Source organism: Bombina bombina, chromosome 2, assembly GCF_027579735.1.
Source record: "Bombina bombina isolate aBomBom1 chromosome 2, aBomBom1.pri, whole genome shotgun sequence".
NCBI lineage: Eukaryota > Metazoa > Chordata > Amphibia > Anura > Bombinatoridae > Bombina > Bombina bombina.
The window spans coordinates 485,695,529-485,721,036 of NC_069500.1; the positions used below are offsets into that span (position 1 = coordinate 485,695,529).

The 25,508-nt window shown below is 40.5% G+C and overlaps 1 pseudogene; it reads left to right on the forward strand.

The window, feature by feature from the left end:
* The window catches only part of LOC128649105 (RNA-binding protein EWS-like), a 94,938-nt pseudogene that overhangs the window by 5,233 nt on the left and 64,197 nt on the right, over nt 1-25,508 (forward strand).

Here is a 25,508-nt window from a genome sequence, read left to right on the forward strand (position 1 = left end):
TTAGGCTAAATGCTATTGCATTGTCTTATGCATTTGTTTATGCAAATCTACTGTATTTACTGGTCCTTTAAAGGGACAGTAAAATCAAAATAAAACGTTCATGATTCAGATTGGAAAATTTGTTTAGAATCACATGCTCAATTTACGTTTATCAAATTTGCTGATCTCCTTTAAGAGTAAAGGTAGGATGATAGAAGCTCAGAAGCGTGCATGTGTCTTTAGCATTCTAAAGTAGCAGTGTTTGAATTTATTAAAGGATAGCAAGAAAACTGAGCAACATTGTTAAAGTGAATGTAAATTTTAATGATCAAGTGTCTGGTTTTTAAAAATTTGATTAAAAACAGGGGCACTTTAATTCATCAATTTACATTTCACTCGAGTTGTGAAATTACTTACCTTTTTAATCTTGACAGCCGCCTCTAGCTTCCCTAGTCGTCACATGCATCTTCCGATGTCAGAAATGACTGACCGATCATGGCTTCCCCCCCCCCCCCCGGGGGAATCCGGTGTCTGAATTAACGCTGTGATTGGAGGAAGCCAGATTCCTAATTTTAGACCCAGGAAGAGGCTTTGCGGAGGAAGAGATGCAGTGGCTGTCAAGTTTAAAAGGTAAGTATTTTCACAACACGAGTAAAATGTAAATTTTGATTAAAGGGACAGTCTACACCAAAATTTTTATTGTTTTAAAAGATAGATCCCTTTATTACCCATTTCCCAGTTTTGCATAACCAACACAGTTATATTAATATACTTTTAACCTCTGTGATTATCTTGTATCTAAGCCTCTGCAAACTGCCTCCTTTTTTCAGTTCTTTTGACAGACTTGCAGTCTAGCCAATCAGTGCCTGCTCCCAGATAACTTCTCGTGCACGAGCACAGTGTTATCTATATGAAATACGTGAACTAACACCCTCTAGTGGTGAAAAACTGTTAAAATGCAATCTGAAAGAGGTGGGCTTCAAGGTCTAAGAAATTAGCATATGAACCTCCTAGGTTAAGCTTTCAACTAAGAATACCAAGAGAACAAAGCAAAATTGGTGAAAAGTAAATTGGAAAATTGTTTAAAATTACATGCTCTATCTGAATCATGAAAGTTTATTTTGGCATAGACTGTCCCTTTAAAGTGCCTGTTTTTAATCAAATTTTTAAAAACTGTGCACTTTATCCTCAAAATTTACATTCACTTTAATAGTAGTCAATTGAAAAGTTGTTTATTTCATGATCTATCCAATCAATTTTAAAGTGGTTGTAAATGTTAGCAATGTAGTGAACCCTTATATAAAATTGTTAATCAGGGGGCACTTCTATTCACCTCCTGTCTTTAATAAAATCTAGATTTAGGCACATTTTGAATATGGGGGGCGTGTCTTAGCAGCGGCTCTGAGTAGTCGCACACCTTTTTAGAGCTCTGGGCGAAAATTTGATAATCTGCCGATTGTTAAAATTATCCTACAGCTTTTTGTCAACAGTGCGACCTGGCTCAGTACTGTCTCATATCACTTGCAAAGAAAATAGTTAGAATTGCTGTATCTGTGAACCAGGAGATTGAGTTGGACGTTAAGGGCCTGTAGCGGCGGCGACTTTAAAGGCGGCGTTCCCCCAACCCCCCCCCCCCCCCCCCGATCCCCAGGGTGTTTGCCTTTACTGGATACACCGGTAAGAATCTACTGATTGAGCACACTATCGTTCTGCATAACTGAAAGACTTTAAAGAAAGAGGAGAGGTGGATATAAATTTTTATATCAACTATCACATATCCAAAATGGCTGCTGAGGGAGAAGACACCTTTCTAGCTTATTTGGATCGCATTTGGGAAAGGCTTGAAAATCGCCTAAAGTCCATGTGGGAGAGAGCTCATTGGGATTTCTTACAAAATCTACACCTCAATCTCCCAGCAGCGAGCATAAAGGAAACCCCAAGTATAATATTTGAACAAGATGGGGCCACGGTTATGGGTGCTCCCGCGGTTCCCCAGAGCCAAAAGAATATCTCACGTCAAATGAACAAGCCATCCCACCGGCAACCACCATGTAATGCAGGGTCAATCCAGATGAACACAGATAAATCTTTGTCTAACTAAACACTAAAGGACACTGATACCAATGCGAATGACAACATTAATCATATGCACCCAGATATTGGGGCATAACCGCATCAGGTCTCTATACAGCTACCTTATCATTCCCAGAATATGCTGTAAGGGCTTATGGATTTCTTTCGGCGGGCACAGAAATAGAGCATATGAGGTGTGTTCGGGAGTTAGATGGGGACTCCCGGAATATTGCAAATACCACTAATACTTGCAAAGTGCCTGCTGCTAAATTGAGCCGGATCGTTCCATTACAACTGGACTCAGATTATCACCCAAACCATCTGGCCTGCGACAGACTTTTTATCCCAAAATACCAGGAAAAAAATAAAGAAATAAATGTGTCTGGCACATCACGACCATCTTTTCCCACTTATATTTACTTTATTGATTTAATAATCCGAGGTTTTCAATGTCTAGTACTGTAATATAATGGCTACATACCTATTTCACTATCTTGTTTGTATTATATTGCTCAGAAAAGAGGGGGGGGTGTGATGGCACTCCTATGGGTATAACAAGGGGGGCTTAATTAATGTATCGGTGTTGGCCTTAATAGTAATGGTAATGTTGCCCTTAGGTGCTGTATACTGATTAACTGGAAATGCAACTATAGAAAGTTGCAAAAAAGTGTACACACATTAGCACTCATAACTTGTATAGTTAGATTATATATGTTGCTGTGGTTAGTTTGTACGCAAGAAAAACGCATTAAAACATAAACTTTAATAAGATTGTTAAAAATTAGGCTCAATTAAAAACCCTAGAAGGCTAGTACTTAGTATGAATGATTACGTCTGGATAATACCAGACACTGATGAGGTTCTATATATATATTTGCAGTGTGGTTAGATGATTGTGTTCGAATTCACTCAATTATAATTATTTTGTGTATAATTTGACACAATGTATATCTATTCTCACACGCCAGACCAGTAGTCAGTTCTTTTGAGAAAGAAATTTGTTATCCTACTAATTGTGTTGCAAAACTTAGGTTTAAATCCAAAGATGCTTCTGGATTATATATGCTCCCTGAAGTTAAATGCTTCTAGTAATAAGCTTGAGGTTGGTCAGTTGTGATCAGCTTGTGCATTTTGAGATGGAATAAACTAATAATAAATTATAACTGATCTTGTAATGTGTCAGTTTGAATTAGCACATCAGAAGAAATTGCTGTAATATCTTAAGGTTCAATCTCATTAGCTGTTGTTACCAACCGTAATATTACAGCAATTCTATTGCAATAAAGAAGCAACTAAGTAAAAAAGCCCTTATGTATCAGCGTTATAGAGAATTGAATATTCTTAGTTTATCTTAGCTTGTGCTGTAGAGCTCAATTATTTGTGTACGTAGCATCATATTGATACAATCTTGTTAGAAGTTAGCTGTGAATATCATGCGTTGTCAATATCACTCTCGCTACAGCAATAGTGTTGCCTATTGTATCTATTTAATGGCTTCGTATTGAAGAGCCATTCAGGATAGTGTTGTATAATGTTTTATGTGTATTCGCTCCTAGGTTATCAGATTGTAAACATTAGTTCATTTTGTATTATAGTAAACCATTATGTCCTGAATATGCAACCATAGGGCAGAAATATGTCTAATTAGTATAAAAAACAAACAATTCTCATATTATGATACATGCGCTCCTAGGTTATCAGGTTGTAAACATTAGTTCATTTTATATTATAGTAAACCATTATGTCCTGAATATGCAACCATAGGGCAGAAATATGTCTGTTAATATAAAAAACAAACTATTATCATATTATGATACATTCAAACACTCAAGCCGTGTTACAAGCTTGTCTCTGCAGCGTATTTTGTAAGGAGACAGAAATGGAATACTAATCTCTATATTATAATACTGGGTTAAGTTCAAACCCTGTATTCCCTTTTGTAGGGTAATTTGTATGACAATTATCTTTAAATATATGTTGCCATCATGTTACATTTATATACAACATGAAATAACAGAAGATGGTTCAATAAAAACTCCTATTTTCTCCTATATAATGTCTTAACAAGATCGTAGAAATCGTTCACATAAAAGCTCTATAGTATAGCACTTGCGTAGTGCAATAGTGAGATAAATTAACTGTAGCAAACACAATTAAATGCGGTAAATAATTTTTCAGAGAGGAGCAGTTTGCTGAATCGCTGTTTGAGAATTATTTCTCTTGCAAATTCAGTGCTCTACAACTGTTCCTCCGTAATGAGAACTGACTAATCTGAGTATATGTTGAACATCAGCTCAGATATCAAATTTAAATAACTTGACTAGCACTTTCTAGATTAAAACTGAGGGGTCCCAATATCCCCTACTCCTGACATGTTTCGCCGGGTATACCGGCTTTTTTGTATTATATTGCATCTTTATAACTTGAGGAGTTGCTTGATGGGGGCCCTAGAGAGTTGCCTCATTATTTATAATAGTGTGGCAGTTGTTAAACTGATGGAATCATATTATGTAGAACCAGGACATATTGTTGGTTTCCTCCCTGGGTCTAACGGCCGGGACCTCGGGCGGGACACAGGCAATAGTTTTACATGAATGACAAAGCATAAATCAAGCAAGTGACTGAGACTATAAGTTCTGCCACCATATATAAGCACTAAAATAAGGTTAATAATCTGTCTCTTGTAAGGTGTATCCAGTCAACGGGTTCATCCATTACTTGTGGGATATTCTCCTTCCCAACAGGAAGCTGCAAGAAGACACCCACAGCAGAGCTGTCTATATAGCTCCTCCCCTAACTGCCACCCCCAGTCATTCTCTTGCAGCTCTCGACAAGATAGGAAGTATCAAGAGATGTGGTGACTTAGTGTAGTTTTACCTTCAATCAAAAGTTTATTTTTTTAAACGGTACCGGCGTTGTACTGTTTTACTCTCAGGCAGAAATTAGAAGAATCTGCCTGGAGGTTGATGATCTTAGCTGTTTGTAACCAAGGTCCATTGCTGTTCTCACACATAACTGAAGAGTATGGGAAAGACTTCAGTTGGGGGAACGGTTTGCAGATTACCTGCTTTGAGGTATGTTCAGTATATTTATTTCTAGAGAGATAAGATCTAGAAAATGCTGACAGAGCCTTGTATAATTGAGGTAAGCCTGATGCAGTGATTTAACGACAGGGATCATGCTTACAAAAAAGGGTAATATTCATGTTAATACTCATATTTCTTAGTGACAAAACGTTTACATGTTGTATAGAATGTTTTTTTTTTTTTTCTGAGGGTGATAAATCGTTTTTTGGGGCCTAGTTTCCACATGCCTAGTCAGATACTCCTAGGAGTATTTTCTTAAGGCCCTCTGACATCGAGTGCATGGTGGGAGGGGCCTATTTTCGCGCTCTAGGTGCGCAGTTCATATTCAGACCGAGACATCCAGCTTCCCTAAAGGAGTCCTCTGGCATCTGAGGACCACTATAAAGGGCTTATTTCTTTCCTAAATTGTATTTGAGGACAGGTAGGAGCCACAGCAGAGCTGTGGCAAGGTGTTTAACTGTTAACGTTTTTCAAATCCGGTTTGGGGGCTAAGGGGTTAATCATCCATTTGCAAGTGGGTGCGATGTTGCTTTAGTCCCTTATACACACTGTAAACATTTCGAAGAGTTTACTACTTTTTAACACTGTTTTGCAGTTTATGTGATAGCCTTTTTTTCTCTTAAAGGCACAGTACCGTTTTCGTTTAATTGCTGGTTCACATTTATTAAAGTGTTTTCCAAGCTTGCTGGTCTCATTACTAGTCTGTTAAACATGTCTGACATAGAGGAAACTCCTTGTTCAATATGTTTAGAAGCAATTGTGGAACCCCCTCTTAGAATGTGTACCAAATGTACTGAAATTTCTATAACTTATAAAGACCATATTATGGCATTTAAAGATTTATCACCAGAGGTTTCTCAGACTGACAAGAGGGAGGTTATGCCATCTAGCTCTCCCCACGTGTCAGAACCTATAACTCCCGCTCAAGTGACGCGAAGTACATCTAGCGCGTCCAATGCGTTTACCTTACAAGACATGGCGGCAGTTATGAATCATACCCTCACAGAGGTATTGTCCAAACTGCCAGGGTTACAAGGAAAGCGAGACAGCTCTGGGGCTAGAACAAATAGAGCTTTCTGACGCTTTAGTAGCTATGTCCGATATACCCTCACAATGCTCCGAAGCCGTGGCAAGGGATTTGCTATCTGAGGGTGAGATTTCAGATTCAGGGAAGACGTTACTTCAGTTCGATTCTGAAATGACAGCCTTTAAATTTAAGCTTGAACACCTCCGCATATTTCTCAGGGAGGTTTTAGTGACTCTGGATGACACTGACCCCATTGTAGTTCCAGAGAAATTGTGTAAAATGGACAAATACTTTGCAGTGCCTGTTTACACTGATGTTTTTCCAGTCCCTAAGAGGTTTTCGGAAATTATTACTAAGGAATGGAATAGACCAGGTGTGCCGTTCTCTCCCCCTCCTGCTTTTAAAAAGATGTTTCCCATAGATGCCGCCATACGGGACTCATGGCAGACGGTCCCTAAGGTGGAGGGAGCAGTCTCTACCCTAGCTAAGCGTACAACTATCCCCGTCGAGGACAGTTGTGCTTTCTTAGATCCTATGGATAAAAAATTGGAGTGTCTCCTTAAGAATTTTTATCCATCAAGGTTTTATTCTCCAGCCTCCTGCATGCATTGCCCCAGTTACTGCTGCAGCGGCTTTTTGGTTCGAGGCTCTACAGGTGGAGACCCCGTTAGATGATATTTTAGACAGGATTAAAGCTCTCAAGTTAGCTAATTCCTTTATTTCTGACGCCGTTTTTCATCTAACCTAACTAACGGTTAAGAATTCAGGTTTTGCCATTCTGGCGCGTAGGGCGCTATGGCTTAAGTCCTGGTCAGCAGACGTTACTTCAAAGTCTAAGCTTCTTAACATCCCCTTCAAAGGACAGACCCTATTCGGGCCGGGCCTGAAGGAGATCATTTCTGATATTTCTGGAGGAAAAGGTCATGCCCTTCCCCAGGATAGGTCCAATAAATTAAGGACCAAACAGAATAATTTTCGTTCCTTTCAAAACTTAGTGGCTCAGCTTCCTCTAATGCAAAACAAGAGGGAAATTTCGCCCAGTCCAAACCAGTCTGGAGACCGAACCAGGCTTGGAACAAGGGGAAGCAGGCCAAAAAAACCTGCTGCCGCCTCTAAGACGGCATGAAGGAGTAGCCCCCGATCCGGGACCGGATCTAGTAGGGGGCAGACTTTCTCTCTTCGCTTGGGCAAGAGACGTCCAGGATCCCTCGGCATTAGAGATTGTTCCCAGGGATATCTTCTGGACTTTTGCATTTTTTCTAATTAGAGTACTTGATGCCAACGTTTTACTGCCTTGTTTGAGGGATGGACAACTGTGGATGGTTGGCTGGAATATATGTTATGTAAATGAGATTTTTATATATAAAATAAACTGCTTAGTACTGCCATATGCAGTACATTCTATTTACCATACATACTGTTGTGATTACTGTGTTTGTAAAGTGAGAGGCGAGGGGATTGCACATTACACAATATGGGGGCTGGCTATAAGGACTAGCTAGGGACTGAGGAAAAAATCCTTTGTCTGTAGCTAGTGGGTATTACGGACGTATTCAAATATAGTCAGAGCAATATAAACTTTATCATCATTTTTAGGCACTTTAGAAGCAAAATTTATAATACATGTCAATTACAAACTTTATCTTCTTTGAGTGCTTTATTTAAATAGCCCATATTTTTTGTGTATAATGTCCCTTTAAGAAGTAGATCTGTTGGCACCCTGATTCCTAGATCTTGAATGATTTGCTGAGCACCCTGTATTATAGTAACATGAAACCCAAATATTTTTTTCTTAAAAATGAGCATGCACTTTTAAACAACTTTTTTTTTTTTTTTCTCTCACTTCTCAATTTCTTTATTTTGTTTAAAATCACAGATGTAATCTTAGGAGGGTGCATGTGTCTGCAGCACTATATGGAATAAGTTATGCAAGAATGTTATCAATTTGCAAGAGCACTAGGTGGCAGCACTATTTCCTGTTATGCAGTGCTTCAGACACCTACCTAGGTATCTCTTCATCAAAGAATACCAGGAACGAAGCAAGTTTAGTTTATAGAAGTACATTTGAAACTTTTTTTTTAAAACTGTTCTGTCTGAATTGCAATACATTTTGTTGGGGGGTTTCATATCCCTTTAAGCTGTAAAAGTTGCTAGGTGTTCATTTTATATTTATACCCCCCCCCCCTTTTTTTTTCTTCTCACCAATTGTTTTGCAGATTACAGCACATACAGCCAGGCTGGAGCCCAACAGAGGTAAGTTGTTTATCTTAATTTACTCTATTTGCTAAAGCTTGCTATTACAAAATTCCTTACGTTGGATCTGTTTTTACTTTCTTAGTTATGCGGCATATACTGCTCAGCCAGCTCAGGGATATGCACAGGCCACACAGCAGGTAAGTTGACATTCACTCCCAGTGTCTTGGATTATTATTGTGGTGGGTGTTTTTTTGTTAGTTTTGTGTGTGTATATGTGTGTCTAGTAAATCTGTGGGAGCTGTTCTGATAAGACAGAGAAATCTACACCAGTGGAAGTTGTTCACAAACATACACTGCTTGTTTAATAAAAAAATAACTTACCTGAAATTCCTTTTTCTCCAACATTGGTGTGTCCGGTCCACGGCGTCATCCTTACTTGTGAGATATCTCTTCCCCTACAGGAAATGGCAAAGAGTCCCAGCAAAGCTGGCCATATAGTCCCTCCTAGGCTCCGCCCACCCCAGTCATTCTCTTTGCCGTTGCACAGGCAACATCTCCACGGAGATGGTTAAGAGTTTTTTGGTGTTTAAATGTAGTTTTTATTCTTCTATCAAGTGTTTGTTATTTTAAAATAGTGCTGGTATGTACTATTTACTCTGAAACAGAAAAGGATGAAGATTTCTGTTTGTGAGAGGAAGATGATTTTAGCAGACAGTAACTAAAATCGATTGCTGTTTCCACATAGGACTGTTGAGATGAAGTAACTTCAGTTGGGGGAAACAGTTAGCAGACTTTTCTGCTTAAGGTATGACTAGCCATATTTCTAACAAGACCATGTAATGCTGGAAGGCTGTCATTTCCCCTCATGGGGACCGGTAAGCCATTTTCTTAGTCAAACAAACAGAATAAAGGGCTTATTATGGGCTAAAAAACTGGTAGACATTCTTATGGGCTAAATCGATTGCTTTATTTGGGCATTTTATTCATATTTATGCTGACAATTCGCATTTATAAACTTTGGGAACGTTTATTAAACGGCAGGCACTGTGTTAGACACCTTTTCCAGTCAGGGGGCCTTCCTAGTTATAGACTGAGCCTCATTTTCGCGCCATTACTGCGCAGTTGTTTTTTGAGAGCAGGGCATGCAGATGCATGTGTGAGGATCTAAAAATTGCTGGAAAAGCTTCTAGAAGGCGTCAATTGGTATCGTATTCCCCTCTGGGCTTGGTTGGGTCTCAGCAAAGACTATAGCTGGGACTGTATAGGGGTTAAATTTATAAACGGCTCCGGTTCCGTTATTTTAAGGGTTAAAGCTCTGAAATTTGGTGTGCAATACTATTAAAGGGACAGTTTACTCAAAAATGTTCTCCCCTTTAATTTGTTCCCAATGATCCACTTTACCTGCTGGGGTGTATTAAATTGTTTACAGGTAGCTCCTTTACCCTTATATTGGCATTTGAAATTGTTAATTTAGCATGTGGTATCCCCACCTATTCTGAAAGTTTGTGGCCGCGCGTAGCAGCTATAGATAAGCTTTGTAAACACAGCCAGAAGAAGAAATTACACTCCCAGTGTGATAAAGCAGAGATAAGGTAATAAAATGTTGATTTTCCATTGTTCTCTCAAAGTATTGGTGATTGTTTTAAGGACAGATATAAGATAAAGAAGCAGGTATATGTGCACAATGTGATACAGTAATGAGATTTGATTATACCTACAAGCTCAACCTATTTTATTAGGCTGTGGCTTCAAAACACAAAATCAGAGCTTTAATATACAGAAATAAACCTTAAAAAGCTAATTTTCATAAATGTTTTACTCTGCAGTTGGTAAAAAAAGCAATTGTAAACACATTAAGGGAAAAACTATTTTACAGTATACTGTCCCTTTAATGCTTTAAGACACTGTGGTGAAATTTTGGTAATTTTTGAACAATTCCTTCATACTTTTTCACATATTCAGTAATAAAGTGTTTTCTGTTTAAAATTTAAAGAGACAGTAACGGTTTTGTTTTAAAACGTTTTTTTGTGCTTTGTTGACAAGTTTAAGCCTGTTTAACATGTCTGTACCTTCAGATAAGCTATGTTCTATATGTATGAAAGCCAATGTGTCTCCCCATTTAAATTTATGTGATAATTGTGCCATAGCGTACAAACAAAGTAAGGACAGTACTGCCACAGATAATGAAATTGCCCAAGTTGATTCCTCAGATGAGGGGAGTAAACATGATACTACATCATCTCCTACTGTGTCTACACCAGTTTTGCCCATCCAGGAGGCCCCTAGTACATCTAGTGCGCCAATGCTTATTACCATGCAACAATTAACGGCTGTAATGGATAACTCCATAGCAAATATTTTATCCAAAATGCCTACTTATCAGAGAAAGCGCGATTGCTCTGTTTTAAACACTGAAGAGCAGGAGGGCGCTGATGATAATTGTTCTGTCATACCCTCACACCAATCTGAAGGGGCCATGAGGGAGGTTTTGTCAGATGGAGAAATCTCAGATTCAGGAAAGATTTCTCAACAAGCTGAACCTGATGTTGTGACATTTATATTAGAACATCTCCACGCACTGCTTAAGGAGGTGTTATCTACTCTGGATGATTGTGACAACTTGGTCATTCCAGAGAAATTATGCAAGATGCACAAGTTCCTAGAGGTTCCGGTGCACCCCGACGCTTTTCCTATACCCAAGCGGGTGGCGGACATAGTAAATAAGGAGTGGGAAAAGCCCGGCATACCTTTTGTTTCCCCCCCCCTATATTTAAGAAATTATTTCCTATGGTCGACCCCAGAAAGGACTTATGGCAGACAGTCCCTAAGGTTGAGGGGGCAGTTTCTACTCTAAACAAACGCACTACTATTCCTATCGAAGATAGTTGTGCTTTTTAAGATCCTATGGATAAAAAATTGGAAGGTTTGCTTAAAAAGATTTTTGTACAGCAAGGTTACCTTCTACAACCAATTTCGTGCATTGTTCCTGTCACTACAGCAGCGTGGTTCTGGTTCGAGGAACTAGAAAAGTCGCTCAGTAGAGAGACTCCATATGAGGAGGTTATGGACAGAGTTCACGCACTTAAATTGGCTAACTTTTATTTTAGATGCCGCTTTGCAATTAGCTAGATTAGCGGCAAAAAATTCAGGGTTTGCTATCGTGGCGCGCAGAGCGCTTTGGCTAAAGTCTTGGTCAGCGGATATGTCATCCAAGACAAAATTGCTTAGCATCCCTTTCAAAGGTAAAACTCTATTTGGACCAGAATTGAAAGAGATTATTTCAGACATCACTGGGGGAAAGGGCCACGCCCTTCCACAAGATAGGCCTTTCAAGGCTAAAAATAAGTCTAATTTTCGTTCCTTTCGCAATTTCAGGAACGGACCGGCCTCTAATTCTGCATCCTCTAAGCAAGAGGGTAATGCCTCACAACCCAAACCAGCCTGGAAACTGATGCAAGGCTGGAACAAGGGTAAGCAGGCCAAGAAGCCTGCCGCTGCTAACAAAACAGCATGAAGGAGTAGCCCCCGATCCGGGACCGGATCTAGTGGGGGGCAGACTCTCTCTCTTTGCTCAGGCTTGGGCAAGAGATGTTCAGGATCCCTGGGCGCTAGAAATAGTTTCTCAGGGTTATCTCCTGGAATTCAAGGAACTACCCCCAAGGGGAAGGTTCCACATTTCTCACTTATCCTCAAACCAAATAAAGAGACAGGCATTCTTACATTGTGTAGAAGACCTGTTAAAGATGGGAGTGATACACCCAGTTCCAATAAAGGAACAAGGAATGGGATTTTATTCCAATCTGTTCGTAGTTCCCAAAAAAGAGGGAACTTTCAGACCAATTTTGGATTTGAAGATCCTAAACAAATTTCTCAGGGTACCATCGTTCAAGATGGAAACCATTCGAACGATTCTACCCACTATCCAGGAAAGTCAATTTATGACTACAGTGGATCTAAAGGATGCGTACCTACATATTCCTATCCACAAAGAACATCATCAGTTCCTAAGGTTTGCTTTTCTGGACAAGCATTACCAGTTTGTGGCCCTCTCATTCGGGTTAGCCACTGCTCCAAGGATTTTCACAAAGGTGCTAGGGTCCCTTCTAGCGGTTCTAAGACCGAGGGGCATTGCAGTAGTACCTTACTTGGACGACATTCTAATACAAGCGTCGTCCCTGTCAAAAGCAAAGGCTCATACAGACATAGTTCTAGCTTTTCTCAGATCACACGGATGGAAGGTGAACATAGAAAAAAGTTCTCTGTCTCCGTCAACAAGAGTTCCCTTCTTGGGAACAATAATTGATTCCTTAGAAATGAGGATTTTTCTGACAGAGGTCAGGAAGTCAAAACTTCTAAGCTCTTGTCAAGTGCTTCATTCTGTTCCTCGTCCTTCCATAGCGCAGTGCATGGAAGTAGTAAGGTTGATGGTTGCAACAATGGACATAGTTCCTTTTGCACAAATTCATCTAAGACCATTACAACTGTGCATGCTCAAACAGTGGAATGGGGACTATACAGACTTGTCTCCAATGATTCAAGTAGATCAGAAGACCAGAGATTCACTCCGTTGGTGGCTGACCCTGGACCATCTGTCCCAGGGAATGAGCTTCCGCAGACCAGAGTGGGTCATTGTCACGACCGACGCCAGTCTAGTGGGCTGCGGCGCGGTCTGGGAATCCCCTAAAAGCTCAGGGTCTATGGTCTCGGGAAGAGTCTCTTCTCCCGATAAACATTCTGGAACTCAGAGCGATATTCAGTGCTCTCAGGGCTTGGCCTCAACTAGCAAAGGTCAGATTCATAAGGTTCCAATCAAACAACATTACGACCGTTGCATATATCAATCATCAGGGGGGAACAAGGAGTTCCCTGGCGATGAAAGAAGTGACCAAAATAATTCAATGGGCGGAGGATCACTCCTGCCACCTGTCTGCGATCCACATCCCAGGTGTGGAAAACTGGGAGGCGGATTTTCTGAGTCGTCAGACATTCCATCCGGGGGAGTGGGAACTCCATCCGGAGATCTTTGCCCAAATAACTCAATTATGGGCCATTCCAGACATGGATCTGATGGCGTCTCGTCAGAACTTCAAGGTTCCTTGCTACGGGTCCAGATCCAGGGATCCCAAGGCGACTCTAGTAGATGCACTAGTAGCACCTTGGACCTTCAACCTAGCTTATGTATTTCCACCGTTTCCTCTCATTCCCAGGCTGGTAGCCAGGATCAATCAGGAGAGGGCCTCGGTGATCTTGATAGCTCCTGCGTGGCCACGCAGGACTTGGTATGCAGACCTGATGAATGTCATCGGCTCCACCATGGAAGCTACCTTTGAGACAGGACCTTCTTGTTCAGGGTCCATTCGAACATCCAAATCTGGTCTCCCTCCAGCTGACGGCTTGGAGATTGAACGCTTGATTCTATCGAAGCGTGGGTTTTCAGATTCTGTGATAGATACTCTGGTTCAGGCCAGAAAAACGGTAACTAGAAAGATTTACCATAAAATATGGAAAAAATATATCTGTTGGTGTGAATCCAAAGGATTCCCATGGAATAAGATAAAAATTCCTAAGATTCTCTCCTTTCTACAAGAAGGTTTGGAGAAAGGATTATCTGCAAGTTCTCTAAAGGGACAGATCTCTGCTTTATCTGTCTTACTACACAAAAGACTGGCAGCTGTGCCAGATGTTCAAGCATTTGTTCAGGCTCTGGTTAGGATCAAGCCTGTTTAAAGACCTTTGACTCCCCCCTGGAGTCTAACTCTAGTTCTTTCAGTTCTTCAAGGGGTTCCGTTTGAACCTTTACATTCCATAGATATTAAGTTACTTTCTTGGAAAGTTTTGTTTTTGGTTGCAATTTCTTCTGCTAGAAGAGTTTCAGAGTTATCTGCTCTGCAGTGTTCTCCGCCCTATCTGGTGTTCCATGCAGATAAGGTGGTTTTGCGTACTAAGCCTGGTTTTCTTCCTAAGGTTGTTTCTAACAAAAATATTAACCAGGAGATAGTTGTACCTTCTTTGTGTCCGAATCCAGTTTCAAAGAAGGAACGTTTGTTACACAATTTGGACGTAGTCCGTGCTCTAAAATTCTATTTAGAGGCTACAAAAGATTTCAGACAAACATCTTCCTTGTTTGTTGTTTGTTCTGGTAAAAGGAGAGGTCAAAAAGCGACTTCTACCTCTCTTTCCTTTTGGCTTAAAAGCATCATCCGATTGGCTTATGAGACTGCCGGACGGCAGCCTCCTGAAAGAATCACAGCTCACTCCACTAGGGCTGTGGCTTCCACATGGGCCTTCAAGAACGAGGCTTCTGTTGACCAGATATGTAAGGCAGCGACTTGGTCTTCACTGCACACTTTTGCCAAATTTTACAAATTTGATACTTTTGCTTCTTCGGAGGCTATTTTTGGGAGACAGGTTTTGCAAGCTGTGGTGCCTTCCGTTTAGGTAACCTGATTTGCTCCCTTCCTTCATCCGTGTCCTAAAGCTTTGGTATTGGTTCCCACAAGTAAGGATGACGCCGTGGACCGGACACACCAATGTTGGAGAAAACAGAATTCATGCTTACCTGATAAATTACTTTCTCCAACGGTGTGTCCGGTCCACGGCCCGCCCTGGTTTTTTTAATCAGGTCTGATGAATTATTTTCTCTAACTACAGTCACCACGGTACCATATGGTTTCTCCTATATATATTTCCTCCTGTCCGTCGGTCGAATGACTGGGGTGGGCGGAGCCTAGGAGGGACTATATGGCCAGCTTTGCTGGGACTCTTTGCAATTTCCTTTTGGGGAAGAGAATATCCCACAAGTAAGGATGACGCCGTGGACTGGACACACCGTTGGAGAAAGTAATTTATCAGGTAAGCATAAATTCTGTTATTTCTTGGTAGTGAGTCCACAAGACCTTAACCTTGGGAATTACATCACCTTGCCGCCAAGTAGAAGGCAAGGACACCCTACACCAGAGCTCTCAAATGTTCCTCCTACTTCCCTTTCCCTCCCAGTAGTACATATAGCTGAGGATAGGAAGAAAGATAGTAGGGTAAAGAGGTACAAATTAGGACTGTCGCCACCAAAAAAAAAAATTGGATGCGTTTGTGGACTCTACCAAGAAAGAAAGGAGTTTATCAGGTAAGAAAAAATTTTTTTTTATAGATATAGATAGAGATAGCGATAAGCCCTCAGTTTACGCCGGGGTTAGGTTCCAGAAGGAATGGTTGTAATTCAAAACCATTGTAAATTGAAACCCAGTTTATGTAAGTCAATGGGAAGTGAGGGAGTTAGGTTCCAGGCCCCTCTCAAAATTGACATAAGTAACACCTAATTATTTTTAAAGCTTTGAAATGAAGACTTTAAATGCTAAACAGCATTATAAACCTAATATAGATTGTATCATCATCATCAAACTAAGTTTAATGGAAAAAAAAAGTTTTTTACTTGCATTTTTCTGCAAACCGTTCTCTGCATTGAGTCTGCAGCTAAGGGAAGTGGCTGCTAGATCTTGTTCCTTTGAAAGCTGATCCATTGATCATGTCTGGCTTGCTTTTCTTTGCATGTGTTTGCTGCAACACAAGCAGACAGCTCCACCTACTGGCTATTTTAATGTATGCATGTGCTAATGCTTTCAATAGCAGTCAATGCTTTTCAATAGCAAAACCAAGGGCCACCTGTGTGTGTGTGTATATGTATGTGTGTGTGTGTGTGTATATGTATATGTATATGTATATGTATATGTATATGTATATGTATATGTATATGTATATGTATATGTATATGTATATGTATATGTATATGTATATGTATATGTATATGTATATGTATATGTATATGTATATTTTTCCTTCTGATGGTAGTGAGAGTCCACACAACCTTGCAAAGTTTGTTCTGCAGAAGCCTCATTCTTGAAGGCCCAGGGTGTAGAAATATTACAAGTGGAATGAGCTGTAATTCTGGTGGGCAGTTGTTGGTCTGCCTTCCAAGTAAGCTCTCTGAATCAAACTCCTCTACAAAAAAAACAAAGCCTTTACTGTAGCCTTTTGGCCCTTCCGGTCTGTTCGTCAGGTTTTCTGCTAAACGCAAGACTGACCAAAAGCTTTAGTCGCTTGTAAATAGAATAAGCGGGATTAGGACATAATGAAGGAACAATTTCTAGATTAAATTTGTCTGCAGATACTGCTTTTGGTAGAAAACTGTTCTTAGGGCTCCATTTATTAAGCAGTGAATGCTGCTTCGGAGGCTCGTCATTTCAGGCTTGCTTGAAACTGAAGTAAAAGGGACAGTCTAGTCAACTCAAAGAAATAGTTATGCAAGGGGGGGGGACATACCATAAGTTTTGCAAAGCATACATCTATTTAACAGGGATAAAGATATGAGTGGCTACTCTTAGATGCAAGCATATCCGTGGCAGAGCCTGCTAACCCCTTTCTAAAGACTACAGTAAAAAGTAGGGAAAGGGTATCCTAAAAGACGTGACCAGCAAGCCTTCACTATAATAGTGTTAAGTGCCCAAAAATTAGTATGGTATGTATACCCTGTGCTCCGGTATAGTGTCTTAGCCCATCCTGAAGCCGCTCAGATAATGCGGTACAGAATGCTGCGCTTCCTGATTAAACTGTACAGTGTGAGGGGAAGTGGCGGGGAGCATGCCAAGCACTCTCCTGAGATGGGAAAAACTTAACCCCCCCATCCAGCATTAATGAAGTCGAGAGACCACAGTAGTCAACAAGGATCCTAAGAACTGGTTCAGAAATAAAGTAGGTTTACCTAATGCACAAACCTTTTGATTGTGCACAAACTGTCATTGTCTGAAATGTTCTTTCCCATAGGGTGCCGCTGCCACAGAATGTGATTTGGGTGTCTACTGGTACTTACTAAGCACCCCTGCATATAGGAAGTGAGCCATAAACGGTTGCTTACTCACCATTACATCCCACCAACTGCTCTGCTCCAGAAAGGCAGACTCAATGCAGTGGGGATTTGTAATTCTCCTGAATGTCCTATTCTGTCACTGCACAGGACACTTGCTTAGGAACTTCCCAGCGACACTCGTTGCCTGCTTGTGGACAAAACATTATAGAAGATAATTAATTATATTGCATTAGCAGTATGCTACTAAACCCTCTTTTCCAAGAACTGCCCAATGAGGGTTTCTTAATGCATATTCTTCAGTATTGCAGAACGCCTCTATTCTTGGCCTCTCCTTGACAAGGCAAATAACTACTGGGCAGGAAGGGAAAGTGTAAGGGACATTTGAGAGCTCTGGTGTAGGGTGTCTTAAGAAGTAAAATTGTAAGTGTTTTTTTTTTTTTTTTTTTGTTTTAAATCGTATCCAATTTTCAGGACGGTAAGCTCAGGAGCGTGCCTGTGTCTAACACTATACAGCAGCAGTTTTGCAGTCATGTTCTACTATAGCAAGAGCACTAGAAGGTAGCCCTTTCTCCTGCCATGTAGTGCTTGAGATGTGCATTCTACTTATCTAGATATCTCTTTAAGAAAGTCATTTTTTTCTTTCTAATGACACGACTCCACGGATCACCTAATTACTATTGGGAATCACTCCTGCCAAGCAGGAGGCGGCAAAGAGCACCACAACAGTTGTTAAATATCACCTCCCTTCCATCCAACCCCAGTCATTCTCTTTGCCTACGTTAGAGTAAGGAAGTGGTAAAGTTAGGTGTCTGGAAAGATTCTTCAATCAAGATTTTATTTTGTTTGCAGTACTAGTATGTGCTGTTTTCCTCCAGGGTATTGCTGTAGTCCATTTCAGTCTCTTCAGTAGAGCATTGGTGGCTTTTAAGCAAAGGGAACTTGTGGGACATAATTCTCACTGCGCCTCCCTCATATTTAAATAAGTTACTGCCCTTATTATTTTCCACAGGTCCATGTGAGGGAAAGGACCTCTCAAACATAGTGAGCTGCCTTGCTGCCAGGTAGATTTTATTAAGGGAAGTGTTTAACTTTTTTTTTCTTAAGCAGTTTAAGCAAAAAACATGGCACTTTACCATTTCCCTGACAGGGATACTTAAAGGGACGTTATACACTTTTTTTTTTTTTTTTTTTTTTTTTTTTTTGTATAGTTTTGCTTATTTTTAAACAACATTGCTCTGATTTTCAGACTCCTAACCAAGCCCAAAAGTTTTGAGTTCTCTCGGCTACTTTCTCCAGCTTGCTCCTGTTTGTGTAAAGGGTCTTTTCATATGCAAAAAAAGTGTGTGTGGGGGGGGGGGGTGGTGGTATCTTATTTCCCACTTGCAGTGGGCTTTCCAGCTACCTTTTCAACAGAGCTAAATTGAGAGCTAAGAGTTTTTAAACCGTTTTATAATAGATTTTTATATCCGTATCTGCATCTTATTCTTTATAGTAGTCTATTACATGCAGTTATATGAAAATTAGTGTATACTGTCCCTTTTAATACATTACTCCTAGTGTTTTAAGGGGATTATGTATGGCGGTTTTGCAGGCACTGGGGATTTGAGGAATTTTGGCTCTATTTTTTTGGTGGTTTTATTAAAAAAATTTTTTTAAATTAAAATGTCGACAGACGTTTAACACGCCCTCAATGGGTGGGGCTTTTGTGACAGTAAAAATGATCTATTGCATACTTCTTATTCTCACTCTCACTTCCTGTATATGGAGGAGAGAGATCTGCATCCTGCTGTTTGTTTTGTTTTTTTTGTTTGTTTGTTTTTTTAGTTAAAACGGATATTTGTTAGCCTGACATTATTGAAGCAGATTCCGTTTTTTTTTTTTTTTTGTTTTTTTTTCACACATACTAAGTGATCATGCATGGTAGGCACCTCCGCAAAGCTGAGGTGTAAAGGTTGTTTGAGGTGTTGTTTAAGTCTTTTATATTTCATGTGTATATCTTTGAAAAATAAAGCAGTAACTTTTTTTTTTTTTTTTTTTTTTTGCATTTATTCAAAAAATATAACTGTTTCGTTTTTGCATTACATTTAAAATAAAGCAGTTTCGTTTTAAAATTTAAAGAAACGGTAACATTTTTATTCCCCCCCCCCCCCCCTTTTAATTTTGTTTATTTTATTCTGTTAAGATTTACCAAGGCTCTGTTATAGATTACAGGTGTCCTTTATGTTTGAATGCTAATATTGAACCACCAATCCCTTTTTTGTTCCTCATGTGTTGAGAGAAAATTACATTTTAAGGATAGTCTTTTTAAGCCTATATTGTCTAGGACAGGTGCTGTCCAGGAGTCTTCTGGCAATGTTTCTCCTTGGGTGTCCCAAATTTTAGTACCCATTAACAGTGCCCTGCGCTTCCTCTCAAGCTCTGCCCGGGGTCTCTTTGCAAGACATTGCTTCCCTCGTGTCTTCTGCAGTTTCTAATGCGTTGTCTGCCTTTCCCATGCTACAGGGAAAGTGCAAGAGGAAGTCTAAAGAATCAGTGCGTAAGGTGTCTGACTCATTTGTGGCTATTCCGAATATTCCTTCTCATAGATCTGATGAGGATTCTTCGGTGGCATCTTAAGGGTGAGATCTCAGATTCTGACAGTGTAATTCCTTCTGATGCGGAAGTTGTATCCTTCAGGTTTAAGCTAGAGCATCTCCGTTTACTACTCAAGGAGGTTTTGGCTACTTCGGACGACTGACACTACGGTCGTTGTCAACCCTAAAGTATGTTCACCAGGGTTTACAATAGCAACCTGTGGTGTGTATTGCTACCGTTTCTAGTGCGGTGGCATACTGGTTTGATACGTTGTATGATTCCATTCAAACAGACACTCCCCTTGAAGAGATCCAGGACAGGATCAAGGCTTTTAAATTGACCTAATTCTTTGATTTCTGATGCTTCCCTTCAGGTTATCAAATTGGGAGCAAAGATTTCTAGATTTGCCATTCTGGCTCGCAGAGCCTTATGGTTAAAATCTTGGTCTGCAGATGTGTCTAAGCTTTTGCTTGTTCCTTACAAGGGTAAGACATTGTTTGGCCCAGCTTTGGCTGAGATTATTTCTGATATTACAGGAGGAAAACGACATTTCCTCCCTCAGGATAAGAGACATAAGCAGAAAGGACGGCCAACTAATTTTTCGTTCTTTTCGAAACTTCAAGGGTAAACCTTACCCTCCAAGACAGGAACAGTCCAAGCCTTCTTGGAGACCCATCCAATCTTGGAATGAGGGAAAGCAATCCAATAAGCCAGCTAATGAGCCATAGTCAGCATGAAGGGTCTTTTTTCTTTTTTTTTTTTTCCTCCGCTCATGTTGGGGTTCGGGATCCTTGGCGATAGACATCGTGTTCCAGGGATACAAACTGTCGACCAGATAAAGAGATGCATTCTTTCGTTGTGTTTGGGATCTATCCAAAATGGGGGTGATCCTGTTCCAGTTCAGGAACAGGGTCTGGGATTTTACTCCAATCTGTTTGTGGTTCCCAAGAAAGAGGGAACCTTCAGACCAATCTTGGATCTCAAAAGTCTAAACAAATTTCTCAGAGTACTGTCGTGAAAGAATGTAACTAATAGTTTCTATTTTGAAGTTCAAGAGGGTCATTTTATGACAACAGACTTAAAGGATGTGTACCTTCATGTTCCCATCCATAGGGATCATAACAAATTTGAGTTTTGCTTTTATCCCCAAACACTTCCAATTTGTGACTCTCCTTTCGGTCTTGCTACAGCTCACAGAATTTTTTCAAAGGTTCTGGGATCTCTGGCAGTGCTCTGGTTAAAGGGTATTGCAGTGGCGCCTTACCTGGACGACATTCTGGTTCAGGCCCAGTCTTTTCATCCAGCAAATTCCCACACGGAGATGCTCTTATCCTTCCTGCACCCTCATGGTTTCAAGGTGAATCTGGAAAAGAGTTCCTTAATCCCATCTACAAGAGGAACCATAATAGATTCCGTTTTGATTAAAAAAAATTCTGACAGAAGTCAGAAAATCCAAGATTTTGGATTCTTGTCTGTCTTCAATCCTCTTCTCAGACAACAGTGGCTCAATGTATGGAGGTAATCGGTCTGATGGTAGCCACCATGGACATAATTCCTTTTGCTCGTTTCCATCTCAGAACTCTGCAGTTATGCATGCTCAGACAGTGGAATGTGGATTATGCAGATCTGTCTCTGCGAATTCATCTGAATCAGATGACAAGAGATTCTCTTGGTGGTTGTCTCATTATCTTTCACAGGGAACCTGTTTTCACAGACCTACCTGTGTGATAGTGACAACTGACGCCAGCCTGATAGGTTGGGGAGCAGTCTGGGGCCTGCTAAGGGGACATGGACTCGGTAAGAGTCTGTTCTCCCCATAAACATTCTAGAGCAAAGAGAAATCTTCAATGCTCGTCTGGCCTCAGCTTCCGCCCGGTTTATCAGATTTCAGTCGGACAACATAACCTCATTGGCTTACATCAATCATCAGAGTGGAACTCTGAATTCTTTGGCCATGAAGGAGGTGTCCAAGATTATTCAGTGGGCAGAGACCCACTACTGTTGTCTATCTGTGATCCACATTTCAGGAGTGGACAATTGGGAAGCGGATTTTCTGAACAGACAGACCTTTCACCCGGGGGAATGGGAACTACATCCGGATGGGTTTCTCAAATGGGGACAGCAGGATCTAGATCTCATGGCATCTCGTCAGAACGCCATGCTCCCGAGGTACGGGTCGAGGTTCAGGGACCCTCAAGCGATTCTGATGCTTTGGCAGTTTCTTGGAATTTCAGTCCTGCATTCCGATTTCCCCCATTCGCTCTTCTTCCTCGAGTCATTGCTCGGATCATGCAAGAATGGGCGTCTGATTCTTATTGCTCCGGCGTGGCCTCGCAGAATTTGGTATGTTGACCTAGTGGAGATGTCATCTCTCCCCCTTTGGAAACTTCCTCTGAGGAAGGACCTTCTACTTCAAGGGTCCTTCCTTCATCCAAATCTAGTTTTTCTTAAACGGACTACTTTGAAAAACCACGCTTAGATAAAATTAAGTGTTCAATCTCCGAGTCTGTCATTGAGACTATGATTCAGGCTCGCAAGCCTGTTACCAGAATAATTTACAATAAGATTTGGCGAAAATATCTGTATTGGTGTGAATCCAAAGGCTACTTTTGGAGTAGAGTTCTGATTCCTAGGATTTTCTTTTCTCCAAGAAGGTTTGGAGAAGGTTTTATCGGTGAGTTCCTGGAATGGTCAGATTTCAGCCTTTATATTTTGTTACATAAGCGTCTGGCAGAGGTACCAGATGTTCAATCGTTTTGTCAAGCCTTGGTCAGAATCGGGCCTGTGTTTAAGCCAGTTACTCCTCTCTGGAGTCTTAATCTAGTTCTTAAAATTCTTCAATAGTCTCTGTTTTTGAGCCTATGCATTACTTTGATATTAAGTTATCTTGGAAGGTTTTTGTTTCTGGTTGCTATTTCTTCTGCTCGTAAAGTTTCAGAGCTCTCTGCATTACAATATGAGTCTCCTTACCTTATTTTTCGTTCGGATAAGGTAGTTTTGCATACTAAGATAGGGTTTCTCCCTAAAGTGGTTTCAGATTGGAACATTAATCAGAAGATTGTTGTTCCTTCCTTGTGTCCTAACCCTTCTTCTCAGAAGGAACGTCTGCTGCACATATGGATGTGGTGCGTGCATTGAAATTCTATTTAGTGTTTCGTCAGTCTTCTGCTTTGTGGTTTCCTCTGAAAAACGTAAGGGGCAGAAAGCTACGGCTACTATCTTTGTGGCTGAAGAGTATCATTCGCTTGGCCTATGAAACTGCTGGACAGCAGCCTCCTGAGAGAGTTACAGCTCATTCTACGAGGGCTGTTTCCTCTTCCTGGGCATTCAAAAATGAAGCTTCTGTGGAACAGATTTGCAAGGCTGCAACTTGGTCCTCTCCACACTTTTTCTAAATTCTATAAATTTTATACTTTTGCTGAGGCTGCTTTTGGGAGAGGGGTTCTTCAAGCAGTGGTGCCTTCGGTTTAGGTCCCTGTCTCGTCCCTCCCGTATCATTTGTGTCCTCTAGCTTGGGTATTGATTCCCAATAGTAATTACGTGATCCGTGGACTCAACGTGTCATTAGAAAGAAAACAAAATTTATGCTTACCTGATAAATTTATTTCTTGACACGATGAGTCCACGGCCCGCCCTGTGTTTTTTTTTTTTTTTTTTTTGAGACAGTCTCTTGTCATACTATAAACCTCAAGACACCTGCACCTTGCTTCCTTTCTCTCCTTTTACTTTGGTCGAATGACTGGGGTTGGAGGGGAGGGAGGGGTGCTCTCTGCTTCCTCCTGCTGGGCAGGAGTGATTCCTAATAGTAATTAGATGATCCGTGCACTCGTCGTATCAAAGAGAAATGAATATCAGGTAAGCATAAATTTTGTTTATTGAATTTTTTTTTTTTTTTTTTTAAAGGCTCTGTCTGAACTGTGAAAGTTTGGGTTCATGTCCCTTTTTTAATGCACTGCATTGCACTAAAGCTCTTGGTGTCTGGTATATCACTTCTGAATAATACATGATTTAGGGGTATTTTTAAGTCAGGCCACATATGTTGCTTTTTTACAGCTGTCTGCTATACTGTTATCATACATAAACTAGTAATATTTCAAAATTGTAACAACTGTACAACCCTTGCTCGCAGGCAAGCTATGGACAGCAGGCATATGCCAGCTATGGACAGCCTAGTGATGCCACCAACTACACACAGGCCCAAACCACCGCTACATATGGGCAGTCTGCATATGCCGCATCATATGGACAGCCACCAACAGGTAAGACTTGTTGTAGATAGTCCTTGAAACATGTCATGCATATGTAATTTTGAATGTAGCCATAGTTCTGTTCAGGATGGATTTGATTTAAATCACTAGTAGTAAGAGACTATTGAAATTGTAAAGGAAGAGGGTTATCTCCAGCGCCACAAATGCTACTACACAAGCTCCTATGTGCAAGATCTCTCAACCAGATCTTAGATAAACGAAAGATATATGAGCTGAGAGGAGCGCTTAGAACCCCTTAAGAGTTCTTAGCTAAAGGTAGAGTCAGCGAGGGATAATAAGTAGGAGTATCAGGATTTATAGATAAAACCAATCCATTTAATTATACATAAAACCAAATACTGGTATAATGGCACATGCAAGTGCCCTAAAGGTTACAATTAAAATATAGGCTCTAATGCAATTAGAGTGATGAGAATCCTGTAGCTACCGAAGGCTGTCTAAAAAATGTTAAAAATACAAATGTTAAAAATACAAATATACGATAGATAATAGATAATTCTAAAGGGTTCCAAATGTGAATAACAAGAAATACACTATCTGGTGTTGATACAGATAGCTTCCTAACAAATGTGATAAGCGATCTATGTAAACAACTGCAATCTAGTTATTCTGAAGGTTAAATGAGGTAGGTTTAATCAGGGGAGGTTTAGGTTAAATCAGGGAGGTTTTAGCGACTCTGGATGACTTTGACCCCATTGTAGTCCCAGAGAAATTGTGTAAAATGGACAAATAATTTGCAGTGCCTGTTTACACAGACGTTTCTCTTGCAAGGTGTATCCAGTCCACGGATTCATCCTTGTGGGATATTCTCATTCCCTACAGGAAGTGGCAAAGAGAGCACACAGCAGAGCTGTCCATATAGCTCCCCCTCCAGCTCCACCCCCCAGTCATTCTCTTTGCCGGCTCTAAGCACTAGGGTCTCTCTACAGGAGGGTAAAGTGAATGTGGTGTTAGAATTGTAGTTTTATATCTTCAATCAAAAGTTTATTTTTAAATGGTACCGGTTTGTACTATTTACTCTCTAGCAGAAAAGTGATGAAGCTTTCTGCTGAGAGGAAAATGATTTTAGCATGTTGTAACTAAAATCCACTGCTGTTCTCACACAGGACTGAGGAGTACCAGAAAACTTCAGTTGCGTGGAACAGTTTGCAGGCTTGACTGCAAATGTTTAGTCATTTATTTATAGACAAGACTGAGATAATGCTAGAAGACTGACAAGATCCCCATGTGGGGAGGGTAAGCTATGTTCTGAGACTTGGTAAAGAATTGAATGCTTACATAACAGGGCTAATTAGGCTGGTTGACACTAATTCAGGGCAATCGATTATTTGTTTTAAGAAATACTCGTTGGAGACACTTTTTTTTTTTAAGCACTTTGGAGTGTTTTCTGGGGTTATTATCTACATGGCAAAAATTAAGTCACTTAGAAGTGATTTTTGTAGGCC